At 40.2% G+C, this 16,927-nt stretch overlaps 1 protein-coding gene across 2 annotated transcripts in view; it reads left to right on the top strand.

Annotated features, from left to right (window-relative positions):
• Positions 1–1,620: 1,620 nt before the first annotated feature.
• The window catches only part of LCLAT1 (lysocardiolipin acyltransferase 1), a 192,815-nt gene continuing 177,508 nt past the window's right edge, over positions 1,621–16,927 (top strand). For both annotated transcript variants that reach the window (XM_079940669.1, XM_079940668.1), the window contains exon 1: positions 1,621–1,784. The gene's annotated coding sequence lies outside the window, so the exon portion shown is untranslated. The remainder of the gene's footprint in view (positions 1,785–16,927) is intronic.

The raw sequence follows: 16,927 nt of genomic DNA, 5'->3' as shown, positions 1-16,927 counted from the left end.
TAAGGTCACAGGGGTAATTGACAGAGTTGGCTTTTGTATTGGTGTTTCCCTCTGTTGTTTATTTTCTAACACAATTTCAGCATATCTTAAAATATTTCAATATTTCTGAATAAAATTGGAGAGTCTGTGAAGCTGATTTAGAAAAAGAACAAGGGAACTTTTGATTCACAGAGAGCTCTGGAGTATATATATATATATATATATATATTTTTTTTTTTTTTTTTTTTTGTCCGCGACGCATGTCTTTCGGGACCTTCGTTCCCTGACCGGGGATTGAACCCAGACCCAGGCAGTGAGAGTGCCAAGTCCTAAACTCTGGACCGCCAGGAAATGCCTATGGAATATAATTTAGCTATACTGAAGCTATGCATCCCAAACCTAGATGTTCATTATTGTTACACTACAAATATATGAGGACAGGAATCTTGTACTCTGAAAAAAAATTCATCCCCTTCTGTACCTTGTTGAATAAATGAACAAAACACATAAACATACGTATAGTGGCTAAGTGTGCGATGGGTGGCTATGTTTATTCTTTTTAGGATTTTAATTCAGTGAATCTTTGTTGAAGACTCGCAGGAGGAAGGCATGGTGTAGGAAATGAAAAAAGGTTTAATCACAGTACCCACCATTATGGAGCTTTAGAGTTTAGTAGGTTAGGGGACAGATGTCCCACAGTAGAAAGTGCTGAACGCCTTTTATGAGGGTTATCATGAAAGTACTGCGGATGCTCAGAGGAGGGAAAGTTTCCCTAGGACTGGGGAAGCTGCATGCTAGGGAGAGCTTGGTGCTGCGCGTCAGGAACCTAAGCTCTAGAACGGGTTCTACTACTGATTTGCCCCTGTAGGTTAGGCTTTGTGGACAAAGAATATCACCAGCCATTTCAATAAACAAAGGATGTTGTGGCCATCAAGCCATCAGCCAACACAGTTGCCGCCCCTCCCCCGCACTGTGCACCCTGAGGGAGTTCAGGATGGAAAAAAAACAGGATACTGGCCCTAGACAGTTAAGGTGCATTTCAAAGGAATGATTTTGATGAGCCCAGACTCTGGCGTCTTTCCATGGGTAGAAAAGTGCTAACTTCATTAACTTGAGATGTCTGGTTTTTAATGAACAGTAACCTTTTAAAGTTCCGACTACCTGGTTTCTGTTGCAAAAGCTCCTAAATATCCTGGCTCCTTCCTTACCTCTTCAGCACAGTCCCTCAGAGCGATCTGAGAGGCTGCCTTTTAGGTTTAAGTCCTCAGTATGTTCGTCCGGTAAAACATAATTCTTAATTTTTAGGTTGTGCCTTTCTTGTCAGTCCACAGTTTGTAAATTAAACTCCCCAGATTTCTATTGTCACTTTGAAACTCCAGGGGTTAGAGGGACCATTAGGTTCCCTGGGACAATGCCCTCCGGCATTCCCTATTTCTTATTGCTACTCGCCCCTACGGCCCCTCGCTCTGTGGGTCCCTCCTCTCCTGGAGGCGGGCCGGAAATGAGCGTGGTCACTTTAAGGGAGCCCTCAGTGTCGCGCGCCCGGGGAGCCCCAGGCGGGGGAAGCAGGGGCGGGGCTCCGGGGACCTGGGCTTCTCACGCAGCCGGGGACGCCGCTGCCTCAAGGCGCTCGCAGCCAATCAGGATGGAGCCTGCCGGGACGCATTACAAGGGCGACTGGCCGAAGCCTCCCGCTTCGGGATGAATTAGCGGCGGGTTCTGCACGGAGGTTGTGACCCCCGGGGATTCTCCAGTTCGCCCACGCGCTCCCCACGGTGTCGCACGTGGTCGTCTGCTAGTCACAGGTGAGAAGCTGGAACCGTCAGGTGGGGTTTACGGCACGGGGAAAATGGCGGCGGCGGCCGGGGAATCCTGGGTCGGCGGAGGGGGAGCAGCCCCATGGGCTTTTCCACCCGAGCCGCGGGCCTCCCTGGGCTGCGGCCCCCTGTAACGGTTACTTGACGGGGAATTGGGGTCACCGCGCGGGTGGCGGCGCCGTCGGCTCAGGTGAGAGGAGGCGCGAGGAAGCGACTCCCGGAGGCTAGCGGAGGCGTTGGGGGCCGCGGGGCGGCTGGGCCGGGTCGACGTGGCCGCGGGAGGAGGAGGGCCAGGTATCTGATAGGTGTTTACAGAAGAGCACCAAGACCTTCCTGCTCCAGATTGGGGAGGGTCCGGGAGCTGCACCGCTGCGAACACAGCCCAGGCTCTGCCGCTGTTAAATCAGATGTGCCAAAGGTCCCAAGTGGCCGCCACGTGCGAGGCTTGGACATGAGCTGTGGAGGGAAAGGGCTGGATCTGGCTTATTTGTGTATGCTCCGGGCGCCTGCCTGTAGGTGCCAGAGTGGCAGTGCCACAAAAGGAAAGGTAGGCCCTTGCCAGGGGCTGATGTCAAGTCTGATCGTCAAGGTAAATCTGAGCTCCTAGTTGTCCATTTGAAGAGAAGAAATAAAAAGTTCGGGAGCTTAGCTGTTGGGAGAGACGTTTTGCTTCTTGGTATTTCCTTGGTTCCGGTGGGTTCCCCGGCAGCATTGCCTCTGCCTTCGAAGTTCATTAACTCTATTCCATGTGCACTTGGCTGCATGTTAAGACTGCGGATTGACTTTCAGCTGAAGCCCAGGAATGTAATGAAGATAAGTATAGGTGAAGGCGTTAACAGTAATGCAATTTTGTCCATTCATGTAGGTCCCTTATTTGAGCAAAGACCTGTCATGAAGTATAACTAGTTGGGTTAATTTTGTGGAGTGCCTTGTTCTGTTACTGAGAAAGCACAGTGGCACTGCTTGTTTGTTATCAGTAGTTGTCTTTGGACTGCCTGCTATGCATCAGGCACTGTGAAAATGAGGCTTCTCTTACCTATTAATTTGAGCAAATGGTGGTCCGTTTCTTCCCACCAGGTGCTTAGTCTGGCTGTTGCTGATAACCAAGGGTAAACAGTGGGGAAAACCCAAAAGAATCTTTCTTCCACACTGCATCTGTGGAGAGTCAGTTTAGTCTGGGGCTGGGGTTAGGTATAGTTTCTGGTTCTTACTCTGCCACTTAAAATATCTTAGGGAAATCATGACCTCTCTATCAGTACTTTGTCTCGGAAATGGACAAAGTGATTCTCCAAGCAATCTCACTGTGCTGTTTTGAAGAAAAAAAAAAAGTGTATGTAAAAGGGCTTAAAAAAGTTAAAAGCACTGTGTTGACAGTTGACATTTATTACTATGCATTTGCTCCTCAGGCACTGTTCCAAGAGCCTTTAAGGGCTCACTCACCCAGCAACATTGTGTATCATCTTTGTTTTACACGAGGAAGCTGAGGCACATTGAACTTTTAAGTAATTTTCCCCAAATTGCAAGACTAGCATTATGATGCCAGACTGTGTTCTTAACCACCGTGCATACCATCTTCCTGTATCATGCAGATGTGTTACGTGTCAAGGTGATATATATGAACAGACTTTCAATGAAGTAATTTTGTTTGTGGTCTTTTAGTTGTATAAATAATAACTGTGATTCATTCCCGTGGCATCCAGTAGTGATTTATATGGTGATGACTCCAGTTACTTTGGTTAAGTGGTATATTCATCCCACCTTTGGTGCCCATTATTATTATTTTTTTTGTTATTTTTGTTTGTTTTTTTGCGGCCTCTCACTGTTGTGGCCTCTCCCGCTGCAGAGCACAGGCTCCGGACGCGCAGGCTCAGCGGCCGTGGCTCACGGGCCCAGCTGCTCCGCGGCATGTGGGATCTTCCCGGACCGGGGAACGAACCCGTGTCCCCTGCATCGGCAGGCGGACTCTCAACCACTGCGCCGCCAGGGAAGCCCGATGCCCGTTATTTTCAAAAGTATTTTTTAAAATTAATTTATTTAATTTATTTTTGGCTGCGTTGGGTCTGTTGCTGCATGCGGGCTTTCTCTAGTTGCGGTGAGCTGGGGCTACTCTTCGTTGCAGTGTGCGGGCTTCTCATTGTGGTGGCTTCTCTTGTTGTGGGGCACGGGCTCTAGGCGCACGGGCTTCAGTAGTTGTGGCATGTGGGCTCTAGAGTGCAGGCTCAGTAGTTGTGGCTCACGGGCTTAGTTGCTCCGCGGCATGTGGGATCTTCCCGGACCAGGGAGTGAACCCGTGTCCCCTGCATTGGCAGGTGGATTCTTAACCACTGTGCCACCAGGGAAGTCCCTAAAAGTATTTTAAAGCAAAGAGTTGTTACTAATTTCTAGCAGGAAGCACAAATCTATGATTGAGGAAGGTTTTAGTTTTTTATTAAACTCTTTAAAAGAATACTTTGCTGGGTGACTTTTAAAAGACAACTTGTGTTAGGTTCATTGCTTTAACATATTTGTACTAATTTTTCTAGTGTCTATTTATAGAAAGAAGGTGACATGAATAAAAGTGGCTGGGACATTCATTCTTTCATTGAACCTTCATGGAATTGCCCTGCCAAGTCCTTGGGATGTAAAGATTAATTCCTAATCCTGAGTGAGAAAAACAAATAAGTGATTCACTAATACAGGTGATAAGGACTCAAGTATAGTTGTGGTGGGTACAGGGAGCTGCAGGAACACATACTAGGGCACAGTTGCTTCTGCTGGGGTCGTCCTGTGCAAGAAGGGAAGGAGCTGATTGCAGGATAAAGGGAGAAGGGACTTCTAGCCAAAGGAGGAAGCAGTGCAAAATTAGGATGAGAAAGAGGGCATGGGTGCCCAGGTGTCAGGCCAAAATTTTGCAGGAGTTGCTAAGAAAGAAGCCAGGAAAGGTTAGGGCCAGACTGTGAATTCTTAACTAAGAGAGTGACTTTATCCTGTGGGCAGTGGGACCTATAGAAGGATCTTAATCAGATGAGTAACATGATCAACTTTATGCTCTGGAGAGGGGACTTTGGTGGTGACAGGGTCAAAGACAAAATGTAAGGAAGAGACCAGTCAAGGGCAGTTCCCATACTCCAGACCAGAGATGGTGAGGGAGTGAAGCAGGGCATTAACTGTGACAGCAAAGTTCAGAGGCCACCACACATTTGGAAGGCAGAATGGAAGATTGGCTGGGTGTGAAGAATAACTGGATGGGGGAGGGGAGCACCTGCTGAGCTAGTAAAGAGAAGACTAAGCTGTTACATTTGTTCATTTTGGTTTTTTGGTAACTGTGGTTGGAGAAAGGAGATTCTGTTAATTAATTTAGGAAAGAGGACGGAGCAAGGAGTTCTTTGTTGCTGGTTTTCTGGAGAATTGTAAACCCTCTGAGGTTGTTGGGTCAAATAAGGTGTAATAGAACCTGGCTTAACAGAAGCCTCTAGGCTTTTGATTTCTGAGACTACAGAACACTTAATTGTATCATCAAAGTCAGTAGGGTCTAGTATAAAGTGGCCCATTGGAGGAAAGCCCCTCAAAGGGAGTGGGAAGAATCATCTAAGGTATGTTTGGGGTAAAATGTTAGAATAACAGGTGTTAGAGGGTTTTCCTCACTTTTTTAACAGTATGCTTTTAATGTATTTGTACAGAAGTCATTATAATATGGAAGTAGTCACAGATGAATCCTCTAGTTGTAAAACTGATTTCCTCTCAGACGTTCATAACACTAAAGTTGTCTATCACCAACAACATAACATGAATGCATTTCAAATCGACTGCAAGGTGAAATTGTAAACCTTACAAAGATGCAGGAATTCATGAATTCAGAGCAAGATCAGAACCATTCAAACCATAAGCACAAATCAAAGAACTACTGAGTAGAGTAGGCACAGATTTCTTAAAAAAGACTTAAAGCAATGATTGTAACAATGATTGATAAATTTGACTTCGTTAAAATTGAGAATTTCTCTCCACCTAAAGACACCATGAAGAGAATGAAGGGCAAAATACAGACTGGAAGAAGAAATTCTCAATTCATCTCTCTGACCAAGGACTCACATCCAGAGTGTATGTGTATTGTGTAAAATTAATAAGAAAAAGACAATTTAATTTAAAAATGCACAAAAGTTTTGAATAGGCACTTTCTGAAAGAGGATCTCTGTATGGCCATTTCCTGTATAGAAAGGTGTTCAATGTTATTAGTCAATGGAGAGTCACAGGCTTTCGAGCGCAGGCTCAGTAGTTGTGGCACACGGGCTTAGTTGCTCCACGGCATGTGGGATCTTCCCAGGCCAGGGATCGAACCCATGTCCCCTGCATTGGCATGGCAGGCGGATTCTTAACCACTGTGCCACCAGGGAAGCCCTGTGGTAAGTTTTGAAAACAGGAAGTATGAGTCCTCCTACTTTGTTCTTTTTCAAAATTGGGTTGTCTATTCTGGATCCCTTGTAAGTCTTCATGAATTTTAGAATCAGCTTGTAAGTTTCAAGAAAGAAGTCAGCTGTGGATCTGGTCGTCAGTGATTTTTAATACTATATTCATTGAGTTGTACAACCATTACCACAATTAATTTTAGAACATTTTTATCACCTCAAAAAGAAACCCTGTATCCATTAACAGTGACACCTCATGTCCCCTCATCCTCCCACCTTTGACTTAGGCAAGTACTAATCTACTTTCTGCCTGTTCTGGACATTTCCTTTAAGTAGAATCATATAATATGTGGTCTTTTGTGACTGGCTTCTTTCACTTAGCATAACGTTTTAAGTGTTCATCCCTGTTGCAGCATGTAACAGCACTTAATTCCTTTTTATGGCCGAATAATACTCCATTGTGTGGATATGCCACATTTTATTTATCTACTCATCAGTTGATGGACATTCATGTACAAGTTTTTTGTGCAGATGTATGTTGTAATTTTTTTTTTTTTTTTTTTGGTATATAACTAGGAGTTGAATTTCTGGGTAATACGGTATAATTTTTTGAGGAACCATCAGACTTTTCCAGGCTGTACCATTTTACAATCTCATCGCAGCATATGGGGGTTCCCATATTCCTCCATCTTCCCCCAACACTTGTTATTATCTCTTTGATTATAGCCATTCTAGAGAAGTTATAATAAAACATTCTCCTGAGTGTGAGTTGATATTGTGGTTTTGATTTGCATTTCCCTGATGGCAGATGATGTCAAGCATCTTTTCATGTGGTTATCAGGCATTAGTATATTTTCTTTGGAGAAATGTCTATTCAGAGCCATTGTCCATTTTTTAATGGGTTATTTGCCTTTTTACTACTGAGTTATAGAAGTTCTGTATATATTCTTGTTATAAGCCCCTTATCATATATATGATATGCAGAAGTTTTCTTCTATTCCGTAGGTTGTCTTTTCCATTGACATGCAGTTTGCAGTTGCTTTTTTTCTTTGGTGTATTTATCTTGTATCTGCACCCTTACTGAACTCGCATATTAGGAGGGTCTAGGAGGTTTTTGGATAGATTTCTTGGGATTGTCTATGGAAACCATCATGTCATTTGCGAATAGGGACAGGTTTATTTCTTCTTTCTGTATGGCTTTTATTTCCTTTTCTTGCCTTCTTGCATTGACTAGAATTTTCAGTACTGTGTTGTATAAGAGTGGTGAGAGTGGACATTGTTGTTCTCAATAATAGGGGCAATGCATTGTTCATTTTTTCTTTTAGCATTAGGTGTAATGATGTTTGCTGTATGTTTTTTTATAGTTGCTTGTTATCTAATTGAGGAAGTTCCCCGGTATTCCCTTTTTTTTTTTTCTGAGAGTTTTACTCATAAACAGGATTGTTTTTTATCAGATAATTTTTTCTGTATAGATTGGTATGATCCTGTGAATATGTATTTTATCAGTTTGTTAATATTGTGGGTTACATTGATTCTTGAATATTCAACTAAGGATTTTTGTGCCTACATTCATGTATTGGTCTATAGTTTTTTTCTTTCGTACTGTCTTTTCCTGGTTTTTTTTTTTTTTGGTGGTAATGCGGGCCTCTCACTGTTGTGGCCTCTCCCGTTGCGGAGCACAGGCTCCGGACGCGCAGGCTCAGCGGCCATGGCTCACGGGCCCAGCTGCTCCGCGGCATGTGGGATCTTCCCAGACCCAGGCACGAACCCGTGTCCCCTGCATCGGCAGGCAGACTCTCAACCACTGCGCCACCAGGGAAGCCCTCCTGGGTTTTGCATCAGGGAAGTACTAGCTTCATAAAGTAAATTGGGAAGTGCTCCTTATTCTTGTGTTTACCAGAAGAGATTGTGTTAATTTTTCTTTAAGCATTTGGTAGAATTCTCTCATCAAACAATCTTAGCCAGGAGATTTCTTTTTCATGAGGTTTTAAATTATGAGTTTAATTTCCTTAATAGTCACAGGGCTGTTCAGATTATCTATTTCATCTTGGGTGAGTTGTGTGCTTTTGAGGAATTGGTCCATTGACACACGAAGCAGGGCTCCTCACTGCTGCTGGGCAGGGGTGGAAGTTTCAGCTCCTCTCTAGGCCTTCACTGATACTACTATGCCTTCTTGCTGTTCTCCACATGGCCTGTACTGACACCACTGGGAGGGGATGGCCTTCTTACCCCTGGAGGGCAGAGAAAGTCCTGACTCTCTACTAGGCCTTGTCTCATATCAGCCTGGTGGAGATGAGAAGGGGAGCCTCCTTACTGTCATGGCAGTAGAAGTCCAGGCGCTCCAGGTGGTCTTCATAGACACTGAGGCAGGGCAAGGAGGAGTCTTACACCTACCTGGCAAGGGAAGAAAGTTCTGCCTTTGATATCATCCCTGCAGGAGTGAGGGTGGGGGGTGAGGGGAGGGAGTAAAGGGGGTAACCTGTAATGTTGAGGCACAACAGTACAGCCTGGTGAGAGGGAAAGTTCAGGCTCCCTACTTGGCTTATGTTGTTGTGGGTGGGGATGAGCCACAGTTTTTCCTGTGGTTTTTGGCTGGAGTGCCAGTGGTTATTGTCTGCAAGTCTTCTGTTTTGCTCTGCTGCTCTTTTCTTGGTTTTCTGAAAGAGCAGGAACTTTTTTGTCAGCCCCCATTGGTATTTCTGGATTACTGGCTGCTTCAGCTTTGTGTCCACGTGATATATATGAGGCAAAAGGAAAACCCAGAGAACTCACTACCATGTTGTTCGACGGGTCCCAAGGTGCCTCCCTAGCTAGTGTGCCTTCTCTCCATGCTCAGAGTCTTTTTTTTTTTTTTTTTAATTATTTATTTGGCTGCTTGGGTCTTAGTTGTGGTACGCGGGATCTTTGATCTTCGTTGTAGCAGGCAGGTTTTTCAGTTGTGGCATGTGGGATCTTTAGTTGCGGCATGTGAACTCGTTGTTGCGGCATGCATGTGTGATCTAGTTCCCTGACCAGGAATCGAACCCAGGCCCCATACATTGGGAGTGCGGAGCCTTAGCCCCTGGACCGCCGGGGAAGTCCCACCTTCAGAGTCTTTTGTTTGTTTCATATATGATGTCCAGGATTATTAGTTGCACTTAGCTGGAGCAGTAGGAGCAGTACATCTACTTGATTTTACTGGAGTGGTAGTTGGACTGGGATTGATTTTTCTTATGGAAGAAAACATAGGGTGGAAATTAAGATGCATATATTGGCCAGTTAGACACTTAAGTTAATTTTGGGTCAGTTACTTGGAAGTGACAATTTAACTATGTCTTTTTTCCTTCAGAGAGTAATTCTCCTTGTCATTGTTCAGTAAAACCAAACCCTCGTTAGTTTTAGATCTCTTAAGAAGCTTGACAATCCAATGAATTAATTTATTTCTGCATTTATATATAAATGCATAATAATTCTAAATTTCTGGTTTAGTATGTGAAGAAAACAATTTATTGTAGTGAAAGATTAGTTTTATGGAGGGGACTAACTCAGTTTTTCTAATGGTTGTCAGAGATCTTGAAGCTGTGGATTTTTTTCTAAAAGAAGAAAAAGGCAATGTGCATGGTGGTTAAGAACTATGTAAGGAAAATTTGTGAAAGTCTTGAAATGTACAAAAGGGATTACGGGGTGTTTTCATTGGAAACTAGGTGGTCTAAAGCACACTTCCTGGAGATCTAATCTATGGGATCTACAGCTTTTATTATTTTTTGATTTATTTTATAATGTTGTAAGTTGTGAATAACTCACAGCAGTGCAAATTGCTCTTGTCCTTAGACATGCAAATGAATTTTGTTGGTTGGAGGTACTGTTGATTTCTTTTCCTCTTTTGTGGGGGAAGCAGGTTTTGGATCTATTAAGCAAATCCATTTCACCATTCCTGATGCCTGTATGTTTGTGTTCTTTGGATCCACTTTTGAACCAGATGAAACATCTTATTTATTCCATAATTAATTAATGAGTTACATAAAATCATAGACAGGCGTTCATTTTATATTTGTATGGGAGACACAGTGTTACCTTTTTGTTTGTTTGAATTATCCTTTTAACAGCTTGAACTGTGATGTGCTTGAATCCCACTGTAGCACTTACTGTCGTTGTGATTTTCTGTAATACTTACTGCAGCTAGGTAAGTTCTGGTTTTCTCATCCTTGTTTTATAGATAAAGAAAAGGAAGCTTTTAAGAAGTCGTATAACTTGCCAAGAGCTGGAGGTGTTAGAGAACCCAGTGCTTTCTGACTTTTAACCCTTTATGCTCAGCCGACTTCCTTCCTTGCTTGAAATGTTACTGTCTCCCCCAAATCTGGCAACTGTGGACTAAGGAGTAGTTTTGCTAGAATACACTTCTATCACATCATTTTTGAGCTTAAGAACTTTCAGCTCTAGATTATTGCAGGATAAAACCCACACTTCTTAGGCAGCCATTCAAGGCTCACCACAGTCCGTCAAGCCCAAACTAACAATAATACTGTCCCAAACTTTATATAGAAGCAAAGCAAACAAACACCTATTGTGTTTCTTGGATGGGCCACCACTCAATGTGTATCTCCAGTGAACTGCACTGGAGATGGAAGATATACCTTCCAGTTCCTTATAAACTGTAACTGGGAAGTCAGAATATATTAAAAGACTGTCAGTATAAAAATAGCACATGCTGATCAATGAGCAGTATAGATATTGAAATGCTTTTGGAGTTCAAAAAAGCAGCAGCTTCATGGAGCAGATGTATTTGGAGCTTGGTCTTACCAAGATGGTAGGATTTTGATAATTGTCACATCTGGGGAGAGGACGCTTGTAGTGAGGAAGCTCATGAGTGAAAGGAATGGAGGAGGTTGTTGGACATGTATGGAAAGGTGGTGTTGATGGCAGTGAATAGTTTATGTGGAGGGAACCTTTTCTGAAGGCCAGGGTCTATTCCCTGTCTCAAAACATGTCTTCAAAAGCTGCAGCATGTTTTAACTAACTGAATTTGTGCAAGGTCTCTGTTCTTTGAAACTAGAGTTGTTTGAAATGACCCCAAAACTATTTTAGGATCTACCTAGGTGATAAGGTTGGGTGATCATGTTGGTTAACATTACTTTTAGTAATGCAACATCAGAATAAATACAGTATTTCAAGTAACCAGTCTGTAGGAGATAGCATTCTTTATATTGGGCAAGTTTTGGTAAATATGTATTTTTAAAGGTCTTCTTTTGTACCTGAACTCACTATGTCATTTTATACTCAATCTCCTGTATTCTGTAGGGTTTGAATCATTCCTGACTCGCTAAAGCATAACAGTTTTTTGGTCATCTGGGCTCCCATTTAAAAACAAAACAAGGGACTTTCCTGGTGGTCCAGTGGTTAAGACTCCACGCTCCCAATGCAGGGGACCTGGGTTCAATCCCTGGTCAGGGAACTAGATCCTGCGTGCCTCAACTAAGAGCCCGCATGCCGCAATGAAGATCCTGAATGCCGCAACTAAGATCTGGCGCAGCCAAATAAATAAATAAATATTAAAAAAAGAAAAGGAACATTACATCAATGAATTAAAAAAAAAAACAAAACTTTAATTTTTATTGTGATTTTGTAAATAACATGCATTTTGGAAAATAAAAAATGTATAAAGAACAGTTCAAAATCACGTTACTCAGGTAATTAGTCACCCTTGTTTATTAATATTGCACTGCTTTTGTTTATATAGTTGCATATACAATTTTGTAGTTGTACTCTTTTCAGTTAATTTTGTAAGGATTTTCCCATGTCATAAGATTTTTTGGAAAATATAGCTTCTATTAATATGTAAACATATTACAATTATATATGTTTGTTATTTTGTTTTTTCCCTTTAAGTAAAAACAGAATAATTTACTTACTATATTTTAAGTGCTTTTTTCACTTAATGCATCATGGCTAGCTTTCTAAATGACAGCTTATATTGTTGTATTTCATTTTTCACCGGCTACATTGAATTCCATTGTAGACATATACCATCATTTAGCTATTTCTATATTGATGGGCGTTTATACTATTTCTAATTTTCACATACAAGTAGAATTTCAGTGAGCATGTGAATTTTTATTTATTTATTTATTTAATTGAAATATCATTGGTTTACAGTATTAGTTTCAGATATACAACATAGTGATTCAATACTTTTATAGATTATATGCCATTTAAAGTTGCTATAGGGACTTCCCTGGTGGTCCCGTGGTTAAGGCTCTGTGCTTCCACTGCAGGGGGCATGGGTTCAATCCCTGGTCAGGGAACTAAGATCCTACATGCCATGCAGCGTGGCCAAAAATAAATGAAGAAAGAAAGGAAGGGAGGGAGGGAAGGAGGGAGGCGGGAGGGAGGGAGGGAGGCGGGAGGGAGGGAGGGAGGCAGGAAGGAAGTTAGGAAGTTATTATAAAATATTGGCTCTATTCCCTGTGCTGTACAATATATCCTTGTAGCTTATTTATTTTATACATAATAGTTTATATCTCTTAATCCCTACCCCTATCTTGCCCCACCTCCCTTCCCTCTCCCCACTGGTAATCAGTAGTGTGTTCTCTACATCTGTAAGTTTGTTTCTGTTTTGTTATATTCATTCATTTCACTTTTTAGGTTCCACATGTAAGTGATAACATACAGTATTTATCTTTCTCTGACTTATTTCACTAAGCATAGTACCCTCCAGGTCCATCCATGTTGTTGTAAATGGCAAAATTTCATTCTTTTTTAGGGCTGAGCAATACTCCATTATATATATATATATATATATCTATATCTATATATCTATATATCTATATATATATATCTATATATATCTATGAAAAATACATACCACATCTTCCTTATCCATTCATCTGTTGATGGACACTTAGATTGCTTCTGTATCTTAGCTATTGTGTATAATACTGCAGTAAATATAGGGGTGCATATATCTATTCAAATTAGTGGTTTTTTTTTTTTTTTTCCTCAGGTAAATACCCAGGAGTGAAATTGCTGGATTGTATTGTATTTCTACTTTTCGTTTTTTGAGGAACCTCCATACTGTTTTCTGTAGTGGCTGCACCAGTTTGCATTCCCACTAGCAGTGTACTATGTTTCCCTTTTCTCCGCATCCTTGCCAACATTTGTTATTTGTGTTCTTTTTGATGATAGTCATTCTGACAGGTGTGACGTGATATCTCATTGTGGTTTTGACTTGCATTTCTCTGATGATTAACCATGTTGAGTACCTTTTCAGGTGCTTGTTGGTCATCTGTATGTCTTCTTTGGAAAAATGTCTGTTTAGGTCTTCTGCCCATTTTTTAATCGGGTTGTTTGTTTTTTGATATTGAGTTTTATGAGCTGTTTATATATTTGGATATTAACCCCTTATCAGTCATATCACTTGCAAATATTTTCTCCCATTCAGTAGGTTGTCTTTTTGTTTTGTTGGTGTTTTTTTGTGTGCAAAAGCTAAGTTTAATTAGGTCCCTTTTGTTTATTTTTGCTTTTGTTTCCTTTGCTTGAGGAGACAGATCCAAAAAAATGTTGCTATGATTTAGGTCAGAGAGTGTTCTGCCTGTTTTCTTCTAGGCGTTTTATGGTTTGCAGTCTTAACGTTTAGTTTTTTAATCCGTTTTGAGTTTATTTTTGTATGTGGTGTGAGAAAATGTTGTAATTTCATTCTTTTACATGTAGCTATCCAGTTTTCTGAGCATCACTTATTGAAGAGACTGTCTCTTCCCCATTGTATAGTCTTGCTTCCTTTGTTGTAGATTAATTGACTGTAAATTTTTTTGGTTTATTTCTGGGCTTTCTATTCTGTTCTGTTGATCTATATTTCTGTTTTTGTGCCAGTACCATACCGTTTTGATTACTGTAGTTTTGTAGTATAGTCTGAAGTCAGGGGGCCTGATTCCTCCAGTTCCGTTTTTCTTTCTCAAGATTGCTTTGGCCAGTGGGCATTTTTATACATAAGTTTTTTCCCTCACTTTGATGAGTATTTTTGTAGGATAGATGATTAGAAGAAGAATTATTGGGTACAGATCTATTTGCCTTTTAAATCTTGTCGGCTATGCTAAATTGCTTTTTAAAAGGTCTCTATCAGTTTATATTCTCAGTAATAGTATGTTTAAGAGTCCCTGTGTCCTCATACCCTCACTTTTGCTAGGTATTGGGGTGGCCAAAAACTTCATTTGGGTTTTTCCATAAGATGTTACAGAAAAACCTGAACGAACTTTTTGGCCAACCCAATATTATCCTTGTCAAATATGGAAGGGTAGTAGTTGGAAACATGACATCACATTGCTTTAATTTGATTTCTTTGTCTTTTAGTGTTTCGTATGTGACTGTTTTCTTTGCTCATTTTTTCTATTGCTATATTCTAATTTTTAATGCTTTCATATTTTACATATAACTGTTTAATTCATCTTGAATTTTGATTTTATGGAATGAACACTGCTTGATTCTGAAGGAGTTCAAGGGCTGGTGGGCCTTAAAATTATGTGTTGGAAAAATTCAGACAATAAAAATAATTTTTGCTGCTTTTGGAAAGTAGTCCATTTCAAATTCATTTAAAAACTTAGTTTATTATTACCCAATTCTATAATGTTTGTTGGGGAAATAAGAAAATCCTGCCAACAAAAAGACCCCTCTTTACCAATGTAGAAGGGAGAAAAAACTCGATATATTGGGTATGCATGTGAGATAACATGCATGTAGATAGTTCAGGAGAGACTACAAACTTTGAGTAGAATTTCATTCATCTTTACAGTAAAATAGAGATTTAATGTTTCTTTTATATTTTTGAGAGACAAATGGATGTCCCCTGTGATAGTCTCCTTTACACCTGGTGATAGATTCCTGAGTTAATTTCAGAGGTATGTGTTTATCGTTATGAGAGTCAGAAGGCCTGTGACTTTGCATTGTGAAATCTGGAGACTAAGATTACCTAATTCCTGACCAAAGGGTTTGGTGTATGTTTTTAAGGAGACACACTGTGGTAGGCTGAAAATAGCTTTCCAAAAGAGATCCAAGTCCTGATCTCTGGTAACCTTATATGGCCAAAAGGGTCTTTGCAGATGTGATTAAATTGGAGGTCTTGAGCTGGGGCAGTTAACCCTGGATTATCTGGTTGTATTCTAAATGCAATTAAATATACCCTTTTAAGAGGGAGGCAGAAGGAGATGGTACACACAGAGAAGAGGAGGAGGCAAGGTGACCCACCATGGAGGCAGAGATTAGAGTGATGTGGCCACAAGTCAAGGAATTCTGGCACCATCAGAAGCTGGAGGAGGCAAAGAATGGATTCTCCCCTAAAGCCTCTGAAAGGAGTGTGGCTTGACACCTTGATTTCAGTATTGGCCTACTAATACTGTTTTCAGACTTTTTGCCTCTAGAACTGTGGAAGAGTACATTTATTACGGTGTTCTAAGCCACCAAGTAACTTGTTACAGCAGCCATAGGGGGGAAATATGTCACCTCGGGAGAGGAGAGCATTAGCTCTCTCCCCTTGATTAAACTAAGAACATTTTCGTTTTATTTACCCTTATATTAATTATTGGTAATAACACTTGGCTCTTGGCTTCTCTTTGTTAATGACTATCATTTATTTGTTCCCATGATTGAGTAACAGAGGTTAAAGTTAAATAGGCTACAAAGTGACTTTAAAATAGAAAAGAAAATGTAACCTCAATGGTATTTGTAAAGTTGATGGTGATGTATTTTGACTATTTTTTTTTTAGACCTGAAAAGTAGAATAATTTGTAATCATTTATATCATGAAGTTCTTTTCAGTTTTGCTTTGGATTGCAGAGAATAAAGTCTGTTTTTCTTACTAGTGAAGCTGTGTGATAGTTACTGGGTACTTATTAACCAGTTTGAATGTTCGATACATTTTTTTTTTCTGCAATGGGAAGAATTTCAAGTTCATAGTAGCATTTTGTTAAAATTTTCCTTACTTTACAAGTTCTAATTTTTTTTCAACCAAGTAGCAGATTATACTTAATGCCATAATTGAACTTATGACTTTTTTCATTGACAAGTAATTTCTTATATTTTTGATGAACTAACCATGTGTAGATTTAGAGTTATTAGAAAATTTATTTTTCCAGAGTTTTCTGAAAAATTTATTTTCCTTGTTTTATGTTTTTATGTCTTTTTTTTAAGAAGATGATTAATCTCTTTTCCCAGTTCTGTGTCTCTTTGAGAATTTTTTGTTTTGTTAGAATTTTCAGGACTCTAACCACACTCATTTTAAAGTTCTGCTTTTTTAGTTTCGTAATCATGTAGTTTTATTTTCATTCATATTTCTGTTTTCCTGTTTTCTTTAATAACACTTTTATTTTAAAATGTTAAATTGCTTAGTTTATGTTCTCTTAAGTATTATTATTTTAGACAATGTATATGAGTACAGCTTTGTATGAATTCCATAGCTTTTGATATGCAACATCTTTAAATTTTTTCCTTAATATTCTGTTACTGTTTTTAAACTTTGGTGGAGGGCTTATTAAAAGTATAGATGCTCTAACTCCACTCTTGATCTATTAAATGAGAATCTCTGGGTGTAGGGCTTAAGCTTCTGTATTTTAAACAAGCTCCCCAGGTAATCTGAGTGCACACCAAATTTGAGAACTACAAGTCTTGTTTATCCTTTAATTTTTAAAAAATTACTGCAGCATTATTTAAGAGTTTAGAAATTTACAGTATTAGGAATCTTTGTTTTGAATTCATTATTAATTATTGGTTTTGTTGTGTTATAAT

Source organism: Stenella coeruleoalba, assembly GCF_951394435.1.
Source record: "Stenella coeruleoalba genome assembly, chromosome: 13".
NCBI lineage: Eukaryota > Metazoa > Chordata > Mammalia > Artiodactyla > Delphinidae > Stenella > Stenella coeruleoalba.
Note: the sequence above shows the minus strand (reverse complement) of the source record. Positions and strands in the feature narration are given on the sequence as shown.